Below are 15,581 nucleotides of genomic sequence, written 5' to 3'. Positions count from 1 at the left end.
ATTGGGCTTTATCATTGTTGTTGTGCGTACATCCGTAACAACCCTTAAAAAGCCAAATCATCATATTTGGAACATCAACATCATGTGTCACTGTAGAGTAGAAGAAATGGAGCCAACCCCAGCCAACTGGTCTGGTATGATAATGATAAGAAATATTTACAAAAAACGGAAAAATTGTATACTGTGAAATGGTTTTCTTAAAAAGTAAGAATACTTTGTTAAAATACACAAGCACTTGGAATAACTTTTCCCAAAAATACATCCAAATACATCTACCATTATTCACTGACATTTAATTAAAAAAAACTAAACAAAAAGCTTTTTTATTGTCCATTAAATAAAATATTTATATATATATGTCTGTATAATTCTACATCATCAATAAATATGAACAACTGGGTAATATTGACATAATACTTGAATGCACATTGAGTTGTTTTCAACAAGTGCAGGCTGACTGGTACTGTTTGGCACGCAGAATAGTAAGTCAAATTGTCTTAATTTATTGTCTCTGTTAACAAGCTTGGAACTAAGCTATTCATAAACCTGTTGTTGATGTTGCGAACAATGTGAGTCTAGTCAAGTGTCCAAAACCCTCATAATAGCCCAATTACAAACAATTTAGGTATGCAAGGAAATTTCCAAGCGGTACCAAAATAAAACGTCACTTGTCCAAAATGCACGCATGACCAAGTTTTAAGTTGCACGTAAAAACGTGCCCATTTAGAAAAGGAAGACTAAAGTCATCTTGCAGTTGTCATTCTGAGAGCACCGAGCCAATCGGAAGCGTTGACGCTGTGCAGCGTGCGTGCTGGCTGCAGCCAACTTCAACACTATTTGAGAAATACGTTGAAAGCTGCAGCAGCGTCTCTTTGGAGGCAAATTACAAAGCAGAGCGTGCACAGTAAAGTGGACGTGCACGTGCATGTCGCAAATGATTATAACATAGTGGACGAGGACGGTGCACGTCAGGCGGGATGAAGGCGCATTTTTCCCCATCTTCCAATGCCACATGGAGGAAAAAGCGGAAAGCTCACCTCCTCTTCCCGAGTGATCTAATATTCCCTCTCCGTGCCGCCTCCTCCTGCCCCTTCAGCCCAGAATGTGGGAGCTGATGCCGGGCGCAAGGACGTCGCATTCACCAACCAAAACGTCCCCCAACCGCGAGCAAAGTGTCGCCTTGTCCGATGCTCGCCTCCTCTTCTTCCTGTGCGCTGCTTGACGCCCACCTGTTTTAACCGTCATTCAATACCTAGCACAATACACGGTGGCAACCACACACGTGAGAAAAAAAACGCGCAAAGTTAAAAATAAATAAAAAAAATCATTCACAAGGTCGCGCGGGCAGAAACGAGCGCATTCCTTCAGTAGTGCGCGATGGGAAAAGTCCTCCAAAGTAGCGTGACGAGACGTGAGGCTGTGAGACGGGGGTGGTGTGCGGGCATCGTCGGAGCAGCGGCGCGCCACACTGAGTCGGACTGACTCGGACGCGCGGCTCCATCACCATCATCATCGTCGTCACCATCATCATCATCATCATCACCGTGAGGTGGTGCGCGCGCACACTCACTCACTGGCGGCGTGAACACGACCAACCCACTGCCCGACTCGTGTGCCTTCCTTACATCTTCATTGCTTTTGTTGTCGAGCGACACAGACTTTATGATCATTTTCAGCTTCTTATTAATCCGACTTTTGATTACTCAATGATATAAATGTGCATCTGTCCGCATGCCCGAGTGTGCATGTAAGTTTGTGCATGCATGAACGTGTGCACTGTGCAGGTAGTGGCACATGTTTATTCATAGTTTTGGGTGTCAATCAAAAAATGCCTTATGTTCTCGTATCATGGCTGCTATAGGATTTCTCAAGAACTTGCACAAAAGTATCAAGGTTGGGCCTATTATGGGGTATAACTCAAGATTTGACATCACAGATGAAGAGACTCTAAGCTATTGTAAATTTGGAGTTGTCAGGCCATTTAGAACGGCTGGGTTACATATCCTCTCCCCTTGATAAACAATACCAGTTGGACACAGATGAGACATCTGGACAGGGGAGAACATGAAGCCAATGATATATTATGACATTTTAATTAAAAAGTAATGTTAACATGCCAAACATGAAATAATTATTTTGTTCACCAAAATATAAAAAAATATATATATTTTAAGCAAAAATATGAGACATTTTTCAAGATTACTGCATAAAATGCATTCATTCTAACTGGGATGGCTTTTGTGTAGGTAAGGACATGGATCTAGGGTTAAGAGCTACAGCACATTATTATTTTTTCTGCTTTTTTGATGCTTTGCTGAAATAAGCAATTTTTGGAAGGAGCGGTTCTTTGAACGCAAATGAGTCACTGCTCACTCCGCTCCTCTACTTCTGGGCATATAGCTTTCGTCACTCGTATGGGTGGACCGAGTTGCATATGACCCCCATAAAGGTTTTAACTCACAGAAGACGCACCCATTGCTCAGCCATCGAATTATATTTGGCAATTGGTGTGCGGATCTGTGTGTGTGTGTGGTGCAAGCAGCGGACACGTGGTCTAAACATAAAACTGCCTTCTAAGTTGCGTGTCCGTTTTTTTTTTCTCACTCAAACCAACTCGCTGTCCTCACAAGTCATTTATGTCACCTTGATGAAGAGACTTTCAAATATGTGTGTGTTATGCAATTAAAGATACAGTGCATTATAGAAGCTGGTGGGTGGGCTGAAACAAAATACAGAGAGCTGTGTGCAACCAAAGAAGAATAAGTTCAAGCACATTCCAAAATTCAAGCAGCAAAAAGAAAATTCCAGCTATTTCAAGAATTTCAAGCACCCTTGGGGAACCTGTGTAGTCAGACACTCAAGATTCCACACATTGGAATCAAACGTGACACGCTCTACTGCAGCCCAGTTTCTGTAGGAACACTGCCATCTATAGGTACACACGAGACCAACATTTGCATTCACACAACTGTCTCATCTTTGCACCTTTTGTGTAATCTCCTTAAGTCCGTTATATTTGATCTAATCTAGAAATAACGTCCATATTTGATTGAAATGCTATCAGCCACAAGATCCATCCATCAATTTGCTTCATTCCATGTTCAATCTTTTGCATATAAGACATAAGGACAATACAAATAATCTATCAAACTGTCATCATCATAAAATCTTTACTGTCCGCTAAACGTGGGAGGTCCAAAATGTTCAGACAAGGTGCAGGTAGTAAGAGCAATCCATGGACACACATCCTGTCAAAAAAAAACCAGTCTGAATATTTTGATCCTATCAAATAGGAATGAGACAGAAGCTAGTCAAAAATCCAAGGGAAAATATCAAGATAAAAAATGACTACTAGTTGGAATGCTATGAAGACGAGAACTACGGTTGGAATGTGTACAACATCTACGGACCGGCAACAGGAGCAAGAAGGACACAAGTAAAATGCAACAAGAAAGCAGTGAGAACAATACAGGAAACAGGTGTCACATATCAGGGAGAAATGTGTAACCAAGGAGACGGTGAGAGGAAGAACCGACACGTTTGGAACACATCACTGAAATATAACTCGCTGGAAATACTCAAAGTCTATCTTTACATTTTAGCTTGGGGATTAATAACATTTAAGTGTCGGTAGTAGTGAGGTTCTGCTCTGGGGCGAATTTAAAAGAACTACTGAAGTAACCCATGAAAGAAATTAGCAAAGTGAAAAATCAGTTTTTTGAAAATTTGATGTGACAGAAATAAATTCTCAATGAACTTACATAAAACAAAAATAATGTTTGGGGATTGCCCAACTAATTGACACACAGTTAGACCGGGATCAGATGAAAAAGGTTCAAGAAAATAAATGCATAATAGATGGAGAAAAATTAATTGGAAGATTAAAAAATTAATATAATGTCCTTCATAAAAATTGGTCAACTCTAGGTCAACTCCTTTGTGTGTTTAACTATCCAACTTCATTGACATTTATTTATTTTTGGTTCATCAGGTATCATTCAATCAGGTCAAAAGAATGTCATTAATCTTCACCATTATGTTGCCAGAGCATTGTAAAACGCTTTCTCCCTCATTCTGACTCAAAAAGTAGGCTATTCACATTCTCTGACGCGTCAATAATGGATGAACCAGGAGAAGGAGCCGGCGAGGGGGGCCCATAACAAATATTGCCGAGTTGCCGGGAGGCGGAAGACGGGCAACAACAACCGGCGAACATGCACTAAAAGCATGGCGCCCGCTTACAAAGACGGGGTCGATAGCTGGAGGGCGTCCATATTGGAATTCCGTCACGCTGCACCCTCAAATGGATCTCCGTCAACGCCGGGCAGTAATCAAATAGCGACTTTGTGGATCGCCGGGCCTGTTCGGGTACGAGACATGGTTTGCTTGATGGGAACATAACTCGATTGCGATTGAAGGGATGGGCCACACTGGATGTTTGAAAGAGAGTAGTCTCTGTTTTACGCAGGGACAAATGAAAGAATTATGAGTTGGAGCAACACATTGAGCAAGGTAAGCTATTAGTAAAATGAGGTATCCACTGACTTAGGCCACGAGCTGAGAGACTAAAGAGTCAATGGAAATGAAGGTCTGCAGTCTCAAAATATGCAAAGATAATTCAAGTGGCAGTGCAGCTATAGCATGAATCCATACTTCTGACATCTCATTAGACTAGTTTGTCTTTTGTTGAGCGCGTGCAGCACCGATAAGCCGTTGCATGACTTTGCATACATGTTTACATTTGTCGGACAGAAGGAGAGAAAAACACAGTTTGTAAAAAAGAGTGAGAAGGGTTAACAGTGCAGTGCACTTCCATGGCGGAAGAAATCAAATCACTGGGTGTGTCTGCGCTTCCAAGATACAGAACATGTAAGCGTGTTAGTCTGACTGAAATCGTAGCAAATTACATTTCTTCTAATGTGGTTAGAAGGGAATGTTATTCTAGCACGTATACGGAGAAAAGAACTGAACTGAACTAATACTATCAGCATGCTCCCCTCAAGGTTTGACTTGGAAGTAGACAACAAGAAGCTATTAGATAACAAGACTGCATTAGCAATACAGATAGTGCACAAGTAGGCTGGGCATGACTTGTTTTTCAGAATCAGGTTCGATTTTGAGCTAAGTGGTTGTGGGCCGCTGTTGTGATTGCACTGGTGATCAAAGTCATGCAGGCGGGCATGATAAGATGTTTGCTGTTATCCTTAACATTATGGAGGCCTAAATCTTTAACTCTTGTGTGATGCAAACTACCGGATGGTCATCGCTGGATGCTGCGTGCCAGGAGGCGGAGCAATGCAGCGAGGCATGTGGGATTGAGGCTAATTTGTGGCAAATCTGATTTCCTAGAAGGCTCACCCAGCAGTGGTGAGGTGGAATAAGAGTCGAGGTTCCAGGCTCCCCGCAGCCATGTTCGGCCGCGGGGGCCGATCAAAGAGCTCATATGTGACTATTCCACACTAAGTTTGAAGCTTTCAAAGCAGGTTCTCGTGAGGCCGTCACGAGGGCGCGTGGCAACCTGTCCACTCCAGTGAAGCACCATTCCGTCTCGTCGCTGACCCATGTAAGTCAGCAGTTGGACTGCGAGGGAAAGCAAGTACATGGAAGCAATGGGATGAGAAAGCATAGCTGTCAATTTTTATTTGATACCAATTATCTGCCTAGGACACACTGTTGCATGAAAATATCCTGGCTCAGATTGTTTTTAAAAAATCAAGAAGGTTGTGAATAAGTTTGGTGGGTCCCTCCCTATAAGACCACATTTGGGTTATTTTTGACCCAGATTTTCTTTTGAATGTACAGTACGGCGAGCCAAACAATTTCTTATTTTTAAATAAAACAATCCTTATAGGAGGGATAAACCGACCAAGCCATCTCTCACAATCAATAGCAATATCAACATTTTCGATGGGTTGGTCAATAAAAAATAATAGGGCTCTTGCTTTTAAAAGGAAAAATAACCCTCAAGAAAATAACAGAACAGTACAGGAAAACATGTACTGTAGAATGAGACCTACAGTATTTCTTCAGGGACTGAAAAACGTGATGTATTTTAATTATTTTGTAAATTAGGGAGTAATTCTGGGAAGAAATATCAAAATATGCAACTGGACAGGCAAAAAGGAGTGTCTAGTGAACGTAAATATCATCACATAAATATCTCCTTCTTGTGGCAGTTGTCATTCAAAGTCCCAGCATTGCCAGCATTGTCACATACTGAAAATATTTTGATCACCAAAAAATTAAATGTTAACAAGAAAGCCCACAAGCTGTGGCAGAACAGAACCAAACCCTGGGCAAACAATTAAACATATACCACCTTCTTATTTACAACTACCTCCTCCAGTCTACCTTTCCAAATAATGATTGTTCCCAAAATGATGAGAATGGCGTAATACAATGTGGTTTCTTTAAGTATGTTGCTTCTCCAGAGACCACCAAAAGATGACTGTGGCCCAAAATCACATCTCTGACTGGAAGCAAGCTCATCAGAGGGACAACATAATTAAAATGGCAAATAATTTCCGCAGCAATAAAGTGACAGTGTCACAGGGGGATGCAGTAATTGTGGGTTGAATGAGGCATTATTTTAGATTGTTAATAATAATTATTATTATCGTTATTTCTATTATTATTATTTCTATTATTAATTATTATTATTATTATTATTATTATTATTATTATTATTATTATTATTATTATTACCAGCAGTAGTACAGTAGTAGTGGTAGTATTTTGTCCTTGCTTGGAGGCATTCAGGCATTCTGCAATCTTGCACAGACTTGTGGCAACAAATCATTGGACTCAGATGGCATCTGTATGGAAACAAGGCGGCAGTGAAATAGCTGCAGAGCACGAGGCAGACATACAGATGGTCCATCTCTCGGCACATCAGTGCAGCCATTCAGCTGTCAGACCAGATGAATTATGTTGATATGAAGAAAAAAAGGACCAATTAAGTATTTTGTGCCAACAGCGCTACGTGATTTACTCTGCTGCTTTAAGTGCAAGTTGAGTGAAAATCCAAAAAGTCTGGCAAACATGCCAGACCTGCAATATGTGAGCTCCACAGCCTGCGGCATTCCAAGCAATGCGACCAAAATTGACAGAAATAACATGCAATGTGACAGGTTTTGAGGCTAATTTTCTTGATTGGCCACCGACTATAAATATATTCATAGTTTTATACCGACCTTTGACAAGAAAGCTAAGCGCATAGAGTCTCTGCACCATCCTACATGGGTGCAGTCTTTGAATGGGGTGTGATCACTGCTAACACCATCTCAAAGATAAGCTTAATCTGCAATTTGTTTCAATCAAATCTTTGTTTAAATTAATATGAATTTTGTGTTAAGACATGTATTCGACATTCTCTGTTATTTTTTGTAAAAATTTCATTTGACAAACAAGAAGTGAAATTCGTTAGTTTGCCATTTGCCGCTAAAACAGTTTCCTCACTTCTGGGAACACTTTTGACAGCATTGGGGAGTGTGGCTGTGGGAATTTTGTTTCAATGCGAGCGAGAGAGGGCCTCCAGGCTGTATTCCAATCGTGTTCTTCCACGCCATATACACTCAAACATGCCTTTAAGGGTCTTGCTTTGTGCATTGGGAGCAGAAAACACAACCTTCTTAAAACGACTCCCAGAAAGTCGAAGGCATAACAATTTTCGAAATTGTCTTGCCTGGAGTAAATAAGAAATACATTGATTGGTTAATCAACACATCTCATTGCTTTGTCCATATAATGAATGTTTGAAAGAAAAAAAAACAGGACATAGTGGGATAACAGCTTTTCCGCACACCTTGTTTTAATTGGAAGCTTATCAGTTGAGAAATCTCAGGAAATTGCAGACTACTTGCTTTATTAGCGCTGCTGGCTCGCCTCGACTTTTGATAAAGCATTTTGCTTTAATTAGGCCCGATTCCACACTCGGGCAGCGATGACCCGGTATTATGGTGAAGTGGCTGACGAGCCAATGAGCTGCTGCTCCTTCGTGCATTGCAATCATTCCTCACCGACGCTCATCTCAGGGGCCCGGGACCGAATCAAAGGAGTCTATATTAAGCAGAACCAAATTGTTCAACACAGTAATCGCCTCCATATTTTTTCATTCCTTTACCCAGTCACACTTGGAAAATGAAATGCTAGAGGGGAAAGAATTCAGCATTGCTCTGCATACCAATAAGGGGCCTTGCATATCCTTCATGGATTTTATTGTTTTCATGTATTCAAATTATATACGTTATTGCATTCTGTGACTGACTGGCAATTAGTGCAGGGTGTACCGGCCTCTCTTCAACTGGGACGGGCTCATGTGTGACCCTGGGCAAGACAAGTAGGAATAGTTGCAGGGATGGTTGTTATGTGTCCTCAATCAAGGTTTGATTTCATTTATTTATTTTATTAAGTTAAAACATGTTTGCAATATTAGCAACTAAAAAATAATGTAGAACTTACTAGCAAGAATCTCCAAAACTACATCTCAGGTTTCACCTTATCTAATTTTCTTTACTCCAACTAGGAGAGGATAAGATAGTTAGAAGACAAGGCAATTATATCCAACGTTACTCTGTCACCATGCTTGATCTCTCAGGTACCGGGGTGGGGGGTGGCTCGCGGCGGACCGGTGGTGGGAAACGATGACTGATGAGAGCTTAGCGGCATCTTGAAAGTCTGGGCTGTTCCAAGACAGGGATTTAGTAAGTGTGCCTGCCTGCCAGCCTGTCCACAGGATAGCACCCAATCACTGTGATACCTTAATCCAGCCTGGCCTTTCACACAGGGGCGGCCCCATGGCTTGATATGAAATGTAAATGGGAGGGATTGAAGGTGTCGATAGGAAAATGTCACCATCACAATCTGACATACTCATTAAATCTCGAGAAAAAAAATACAAAGAAAAGGACAGAGGGAATGTGTGTGCCTCAATTAAGCTGCCATCGCATGGGTCCGGAATCAGACTATAGACAGAGTTGAATGATGTCAAAGAGTGCGGCCTGATGGGAATTATTGCATTTGTGCCGCTAAGCAAAGCGTAATGTGTCAACAAGAAACCTTAGTTGACCTTGTTCTTATGTTCTTTTGAAATCCAGATACATAAGCTCTAAATTCATCCATGTTCTTTTAAAGAAAACAAGTACAATAAATAGTAGCAATTGCTCAACAGGGCACACATCTAAGATTCTACAAAGATATATGCAGTATAGTCATCGTAGAATTAGTTTTACTCAACAAGGAGATTCTAATATTCTAATATTTACATGAGCTTTTTACTCAGAAGTTGAGGTTACTCTGAGTCACATCACATCTTAATGCTTTCAACCGAATCCCTCAATCACTCCCAAAAATCTAATTCCAATTAATTCAATCCAAACTTTCACCCCTACAACATGAAATATTAAGCAATGAACAAGAACTGAGGCCCGAACGTATCCTGTCAGGGTTGTGTACTATCATCATCAATAAAAATGACATTAAAATCTTACACATAGCCTGAGGAGTGTCTTTAAAATTTCTCATTTGCATATCTAACATATCGGCTTCACGGCAAAAATTCACTGAATGCATTGAGAGCAAGTATGACTATCCAAGTGTCATTTTCACAGATGATGGACAAAAGTCCCACAGGCAATTGATTCTAACTGATGGCTACTAAATAAATTCTCATCGAGTTGTCTCTTTGACAGTGAATAGAGTATGTTTTGTTTGTATAGGAAAGAGCTATCGTTATCAGTCTTGTTCCAACTCATCTGCAGTATAAACTTCTACTGGTTGTTTTTGGTATATGCTGCCTTCATAAATAAATAAATAAATAAATAAAATGTAACATTTGGGGAAAAAACTTATATAATGATGTTCTTTTTGGTAGCTTCTGTTTTAAATAGGTACTGATCAATATTTTTTTTTCAGACTGATAACTGCACAAGTACACTTCTGGTGAGTAGTCACCGATACTAAGTACTAATGCCACTAATACTTTTGATACATAAAATGCCTTCCTGATTGAGAAACAGCTTAATTGTAAGTATTGGTACCTTGAAATAAGGCCCAGAATGATGATGACGATGATGATGATGATGATGATGATGATGATGATGATGATAGAACTTTATTTATCCCACAGCGGGGATATTTACTTGTTTATTGTTTATTGGCCCAATACTGGTATCTGTTATCTGTACCCTCCTTAGTTTTAAGGATTCATTTACAACAATCACAGCTAGAACATGTTTTCTTCTTTTTTTTTAATTAGTATACCATTAGTGTGTCACATAAAGAGTCTAAGCAATTATATATGCACCCTTTAAAGATGCTCGTTTATGGATGTCTTAATTAAAGTTTAATGAGCATACACACACCACAAATGTTTTAAAAAATTTAAAAATGGATCCTTTTTGATTACACATGCGGCAATGAACACATCTTGCCATGTATGTGCAGTGTTACAAGCTATAAAGTCTGACCAAATTTGGTTTGTTTTAGCGTATTTATTAGATACTATTCTAAATGTCACCCCATCCCACCACTTTTAAGTTTTAAAATGCTAAATGCAAATGTTTAAACTTCAGCAAACATCTGACTGCTCTTGTTTCTACGATGCATGTTTGAATGGACACCGTGAGTAACATTAGGTGAATAAATCAACACTGAATTTGCCTAAGCACACTCACACACGGGTAATCATTGTTGCTTTTTGTTGTTGCGTTACTTCTGAGAGGTAAATTGCAGCGTCAGTAATTTGCAAAAAACAGCTTGTCGCAGACTCCCTGTGTGTTTGTGTGTGGTTTGCTGTATGATGGCAGTTAAAAGTTTATAAAGGCCAGCAGGGCCACATTCACGATTCACTCACGACTTTGTGACTCTAGCAGGAATAGCGCAGTGGGAATTTAATTCATCTTTTAATTTTGCTCTGCAGTGGTTAACTTGTGCTGGAACATTTGAGAGTCATTTTAGGTCCCCTTAAATTAGTTCAATTAATTCAACAAGCTCTTTTTCTACTTCAAAGGCTAGTCGATCTCACAAGATTTCTAATTCAAAAATGTATCCTGTGTGTATGGTGGAACACCAGATCAAACCGGAAGTGGCAAAATATCTAAGTAGGAAATCGCGATCTCACTTGAATTCTTCTTTCATAATCTCAGCGCGTAAAATAAATGTACGCAAGGTATATTTTTGAAAAAATATTTTTTTTATCTGGCACACCTCCCATTTTATGCATAATGGAACATAGCGTACCTCTAACCTCAACTAATCTCCTAGCCATCTCGAATGCTGCGTTTACCTACGAAACTTTCCATGCGTGTGCACCAACATCTTCACAATGTTAAATATGTATGATATTTTGCAGCTATACGAGATGAAAAACTGGAAACCCATCATCGAAATTGAGGAGTCTAAATCTGCTCACATTAAATGTTTGTGATAAGAGTTTATCACCGACGCTGTTTGACTCTCCTCAATTCTCTAGCAGGCAGAATAAGCTGCCAGAGTTGTTGATTCGCCCAACATCGTCTTGAATCCTGAGTGACAGCTTGAGGCGAGTGATTGACGTCATGATTACTACTCACATGTGCTATTTGTCAGTGCGTCGGTCACATGGTGCTGACCTCTGATAAGAAAGCAACAAACATAAAGAGGCGCAAGGAGAGTGTCAAGGTGTGCAGCGACGTTAAATTCCTTATTACGTTTTAGAATTTGCTCCGGAAAGTCATTTAATGGAAACTGGCGAGCACCTCTCTTCCTAATGGAAAAATAGCACGAGGGTTGGCTACTGCGTCTCCCTACGAGAGTTAATAGAGCTGCGAGTACATTAGCGGGCGCACAGCATCAGGTCTGTATTGTCACGGATACGAATGTCTCTCGACAGTCTTGCAGATCATCCACTTCTAACCCTCCGCTCCGCAACCACAGTGAGTCGAGGATTATAATTGAATCACTCGTAGTCATTATGAGTATACGCGCTTGGATATGTATTGCACACAAGTGTCATGATGACAGTGTCAAAGTAACACAAGAAGACAATCTTAAAAGATATGACACTTGGCTTTCAAGCAGACACTTTTGTGACCACATGTTGCACAAAGAAACACAATAAAGCAGACCATAACATTCGCTAAGACGTCAACACCACCCATCCGCTGTCTGCTCCCAAGTGAAATATGATCTAATTGGCGCACATTTCAGAAAACAGAAGGCGGAAAGGTGCGCGGTATGCCTTTGAAGGTTACAGCCATCATGTTAAAGTGACACAAGGAAATGATGGAAAACAAATATAGATCAAAGCTCATAAACATACGAAGCTCAAGTATGGCATCGAGCCCAAAGACAACGATATTAAGAAGCAACTGTAAATGTCAAGCTGGTTATTTGTACCATTTACCAATTTGAATTTAATACATTATTTTTCTTGGAGTAGATGAAAATGCTCCGTAGTCCTGCTGTGAATTGCATCAAGCTACCAATGACTCTACCAAAGTAGTGACACAAATGCTGAAAAAAAGGCTGCAATTTGCATAAACTTGGTAGAAAACACACTAGTAACTAAAAATGCAAATAAGGTCAACATTAAGATATGACATCACTTCTAGCTATGGCTCGCCACCACTTCATTTAACCCTTTCTGCTTTCGAGAGAGAGAGCAGCTCATCACCTGAAGGGTTTAAGGTTGCCAAGCAACAAACTACCAAGTGAAGCTTTGTGTCAACGCAGCTGGTTGGAAATAACCTGCAAGTCTTACAGGATTAATATTATTGGATGCTCAAATCTGCTCATGCTATGATACTACAATGGTTTTTGCATAGATCAATTCATGACAAATAGTGTATATAAAGTGGTGGAGGATTTAATTGATCCCCAAGATCAGATGTAGGTAGTAATGCATTACATTTAATCTCTTACATTGTCTTAAGTTACTTTCTGGATATATTTGACTTGTTAGAGTAGTTTTAATGTAATATTTGTAGGATTACATTTTCCTTTTACTTGAGTGATATTCTAACCTAAGAATTAATACAATTGAGTAAGCAATTTAGGTAAAAGTCTTGAGCAAGTTGAATTTTCTTTTAAGGAGTCAGCCTGATGCTATTTTAGCAGATTGAATTAGATAATCGAGTTACTGACCATTATCTTCAGCAGCAGCATTGACCCGCAGTCATGGCAGGATGCCCTCTGGGAAAACAAAATGACATGAAATTAAAACACAGCGGCTTCAGCCACTGACATGTGCAACCATCATTATATCGCTGCCAGAGGTCATATTTCAAATTCTTCAACATTTCAACCACAGTAAACTGAGCTAGCCTGTTTTACTTGACCATAGGAAAGAGAAGACCTCTCTGAGCTCGGCAACAATAAATATTTTGGATTAAAATGTATATCCAGTAAAAGCACAACATAAATTCTATTTGATTTGCACATGGTTCCATGCTTCTATCAGGAGAACTAAAGTGTCACCTAAAAGAACAAATGAGGAGGCAGATGACTTAAGGAGGACTTTTTTTTGTTTCTCTGAGCACAAACATGCAGGAGTCTACGCCTGAGCGAGCCATCTGACAGGTACATTTGTTTGCCTTGGCCCCCTGGCTGTGACCCCGGCCGGCTCCCTCTTTGCTTTGTGCAACCATGAAACCAAATCCCTTAATCAATCTCGTACATGTTGCCCCACACCTCTCCTACTATTAAGGCAATTACACGTACAAGTGGTCGCTCCTCACAGCTGATAAAAACAGCAGGGTTGCTGCACACCTCGCTTGTTTTTTGGGCTGCTGGAGCAAAAGAAATAGACACACTAATAATAGAAGCCCCACAGGCAAAATGTGAATATACATGTAGACTACATAATATGTGAATACAAGTAATTTCAATCAGGGGTTAGCCAACACTATCACAATCAGCCATCCAAATAAATGGATGCCCATTCCAAACATGTAAGATGCGACAAAGTGAATCAAGAAATAACTGGCTTTCTCTGGATTACATTTGTAAGGAAACATTTGGTAGAAAATGCTTGGGCGAAAATAGTGTAGTCACAGTATGCTTCTGGAGAGTCACGTTGTTTTATCTGCCTAATCCTAAAAACGTGTCTAGTTCACATAAGAACCAACCGTGCAATGAGTTTCGCCACCAAAGCCAGGCTGGCTGAAGATCCAGAGGCCGTTTTTAGATTCAAATGCACATTTACATAAGGATAATTTCACCAAGACAAAAGAAAAAGAGTGTATGTTGTGTGTATTAATGTCTTTGGATTACTGAGAGTGGGTACTATTTTAAATTGAGGGGTTGGTGGTGCATTGCGATTCTTTTGTTCACAAGTGAGTTGAAATGATGCTCCTGGTTTTAAAAATGCTGAATGTTAAAATGGAACAGGTGAGGCAATCATAGCAATAAGATGTTTCCCATATTGCCATACACATTTTCTGCTACCAGACTAAAACGCCAATTTTAGCTAGCAAACATAAAAAAAGGCCACCCCTGAGCTATATATTAGAGGGAAGAGCATCATACTAGATCAAAAAATGCTACGAAAAGGCAAATGTCATACATTTTACATGATTGATGTCATGAATGACTTGAAGCATGTAATTTAAATCCCATAAATGGGTTTTGGGATATTAATATCATCTGGCAATTCAGTACTTCAGTATTCCTCAACTGCACTGCAAGAAATCTTTGGTACAAATCAAATGATTAGTGACTATTGAGACAAAATTTCAACAAAAAACAGGTTCCAAGTATATCAACATGCCGTATTTGCAACTGTCCCACCTCCACTACGTTCTCATGCGGCATGGTTGTTACGAGGCTGAGACTGACCTTTTGTGACCTCCGCCCGACACGGTTCATGCGACACATATCGACTTTCGGGATGAGCGCCTCCGCTAACTGCACATTGGTGTGTCTGCTCACACAAAGGAGCCGCTCGCCTGTTATCCAAAGTCAGATCCAACTCGGACGACAATCCATTTCCCCGTCTCTTCTTTGCTACCTGGTGACAGCAGCTTTTCCGCTTCATTTCACCTGAGAGGTCCACGCCATGCGGGCTTGACCCCGCCTCAATCAGCAATCTTGCATTTAAGTTTCTTCTCAGAGAAAGGTGGAAGTAACAGCAGATATCAATGTACGCTAGTAAGCAGAGGCCAAGCAGATGCTCCATAAATGCACCAATAGAACAAATCACTGTGACAACTTGAAAAAGTCACTTTTGTATATTTAAGATACAAACCTACCGAATGAAAGACAAGAACAAATATGGGTGGACAAATGTAGTATTCGAAGCAGATATGTACCGAACTTCACTACCTTATCACATTAAAAAAAAATGGTGATGAAGGCTGCTTGACCTTGAGACAACCACGACGCTGAGCGCAGATGGCGCCAACAGTTGACTGAGCAAATTAACGACACAAGTCAAGGTCAAGTTCGGACTGATTACGCCAACCATATGCAACCAAACATGCTGTAAATTCTCTTCACAGGTATAGATAGGATTACGCACATAACCCTGCGCCACATTTCTCTCCCAAGCCCGAGACGCAAATGCATCTGGTGTCGTGTATGCGGCCCAGCAGAGGGGAAGGGAA

At 40.3% G+C, this 15,581-nt stretch overlaps 1 protein-coding gene across 2 annotated transcripts in view; it reads right to left on the bottom strand.

Moving 5' to 3' along the window:
• plxna2 (plexin A2) overlaps positions 1-15,581 on the bottom strand; it is a 223,704-nt gene that overhangs the window by 139,143 nt on the left and 68,980 nt on the right. The window contains exon 5 of one of the 2 annotated variants that reach the window (XM_088368793.1): positions 13,123-13,170. The gene's annotated coding sequence lies outside the window, so the exon portion shown is untranslated. Of the gene's footprint in view, positions 1-1,037; positions 1,468-13,122; positions 13,171-15,581 lie in introns of those variants that run through there. The other variant, XM_088368794.1, reaches the window with a different exon arrangement.

This window comes from Syngnathus floridae, chromosome 2 (genome assembly GCF_059516105.1).
Source record: "Syngnathus floridae isolate MCC-2025c chromosome 2, RoL_Sflo_1.0, whole genome shotgun sequence".
Taxonomy (NCBI): Eukaryota; Metazoa; Chordata; class Actinopteri; order Syngnathiformes; family Syngnathidae; genus Syngnathus; species Syngnathus floridae.
This window is presented reverse-complemented; position numbering and strand designations above follow the sequence as displayed.